The sequence below is a fragment of the Helianthus annuus genome, chromosome 5 (genome assembly GCF_002127325.2).
Source record: "Helianthus annuus cultivar XRQ/B chromosome 5, HanXRQr2.0-SUNRISE, whole genome shotgun sequence".
Lineage (NCBI taxonomy): Eukaryota > Viridiplantae > Streptophyta > Magnoliopsida > Asterales > Asteraceae > Helianthus > Helianthus annuus.
Genome location: NC_035437.2, coordinates 73,557,639 through 73,559,921, shown reverse-complemented (window position 1 = coordinate 73,559,921; position 2,283 = coordinate 73,557,639). Strand labels below are relative to the sequence as shown.

General features: G+C 33.0%; 1 long non-coding RNA gene across 1 annotated transcript; it reads left to right on the top strand.

Annotated features, from left to right (window-relative positions):
* The first annotated feature begins 1,431 nt into the window (after positions 1-1,431).
* LOC110938770 lies at positions 1,432-2,074 on the top strand. Its single transcript, XR_002591673.2, has 2 exons — positions 1,432-1,490; positions 1,905-2,074. It is a non-coding gene; the product is annotated as an uncharacterized LOC110938770 (long non-coding RNA).
* The last annotated feature ends 209 nt before the right edge of the window (positions 2,075-2,283 follow it).

Genomic DNA, 2,283 nt, shown 5'->3' with positions numbered 1-2,283 from the left:
ATCTTATGCTGATAAACGTAGACGACCTATCGAATTCCAAGTGGGGGATCATGTGATGTTAAAAGTCTCTCCATGGAAAGGTGTAATTCGTTTCCGTAAACGTGGCAAGTTGAATCCACAATTTATTGGCCCGTTTAGGGTCATAGCTCGAGTTGGGAATGTGGCGTACTGTTTAGAGTTGCCAGGTGAGTTGAGTGGGATACACAACACGTTCAACGTGTCACATTTACGAAAATGTCTAGCAGACAAGACATCGTATGTACCACTAGATGACATAGAGATAGATGATAAATTGAACTATGTTGAGGAGCCAGTTGCTATAGTTGATCGAAAAGTAAAACAACTCCGCAATAAAATAATCAATCAAGTTAAAGTCGAGTGGAAACATAGAAAGGGATCTGACTACACGTGGGAGTCAGAAGATGAAATGAGGACGTACTATCCTCACTTATTTTCTATGTAACGCAGTTTCGGGGACGAAACCTAAATTAGTGGGGGATATTTGTAACATCCTATTTTGGATGTATAAATAACATATTAATCGTTTCGTTATATTTATATTTTACAAATATTTTAGATAGGGAAACAAGCAAATGACTACTAAGGATTTAAGACGAATAGATGGGTATGTTAACTTTATAATTGGTGGCCTTTAGACTAGCTATTTTATGACTGGTTCATTTAACTCTTTATAGTAGAAAAACAATACATGGACATATATGTTTCAAACTTATACGTACATAAACCTTCAACATGTAGTAAATGGATATTTTTAATATTTAATATTCCTAAGGGTGTTATCTTGGAAAATCTAAAATCATGAATTTTGAATTTTAAATTATGAAGTTACATACATCAAAAATGTCTATTGGAAAAAAAAATAAATAAATAAAAGGTGGTTAGTGGTCTTGTAAAGCCACATACACACAACCATAGAAATTTAATAATAATAATTTTGTATGAATTATCTAAATTCATGTTGCTGTGCAATTTTGGTTCTGACACGTTGCACCCAAAATAGTAATATATATTATTTTTAGTTAATATTTTAAAAAGATAATTGTGAAAAAAACCATGCTAAGTTATCTCTGGATAAAACTTCCACGTTGCCTTGCATGATGTCACAGTACAAACACACCTGTCAAAGAAAGACACCAACACCCCTAGTATATATAGGACTTTAGTTAGCTTCCAATTCTTTAGGAGATAGTGCGCAAAAAACGCGAGATAGAAAGTTGGCTATAAACAATGAATTAATTGGTGCTACTATGACGAACCCAAGTCTTACGTAATCAACTTATCAATATTGAAAGGTAAATTACTTACCGTCGATATTATTATTATTCGTAGTTGAGTGGGTATTAATAAGGTATAAATAAGATTAAGTTTAGCACGAATCTTAGATACTAAAAGTTATATATATAATATTGATGATAGGAGATAAAAGCAATTGATAAATGAATTATCAGAAGGTTTCTACAGACGTCCTGGTGAGTTCATACGACTCCCCTAACATCATTTAATGTACTACTAGTTGTATGCTATGTGTGTAGTATGGTTGCGTAAATGTTGTGATTTTATATAATTAATTATAAAATGATATTAATTGTAAAAAAAGGGGGAGAAAACAGTTGATGCCATGGAATTCACATGGTAAGTTGTCAAAATAACCGTCAGGTTATCAGTCGTTATGTTACCATTGGTTAACCAGTCGCTTAACCACCTTTGAGTGGTCAGTCGTTATATCACCGTCGGGTGAACAGTTGTTAGAAATCACAGTTAATTATTAAATTGCCATAGGTGGAATATGGTGGAGTGGAGAAAACTGTGATTTGAAAAACATTATAGTCAAATTATGAACTTACTTAGCATTGGCTAATAGTTGTATAAACAATGTTTTTTAGGTAAATCACCAGTGCGGGGTTGAAAGAGTCAAGTCGGGCCTCGGTATGTTTAAGGATCAAACATATGTTTACAACCCACTTTTGATGTATGAATTATGGGTTATCTAAATAAGTTGTTTTGATGTAAACTTACTCAACTTATCAAATAAATATATAATGTGAAATTTTAAGATGGTTGTTTTATCACATTATTTTATTATGAATGCTTCCGCTGTTATATAAAAAAATCTGGGACTGGTTTTGGTGGAAAATAAAATAAAAAGATGTATAAAAATACGGGTGTTACATACCAGCCTTAGTCATGCGCCTACGCCATCTGTATACAGTAGCCATGGTTCTTCCGAATGTTGCCTTTCAGCTCTTTCCATTGCCTTGCATT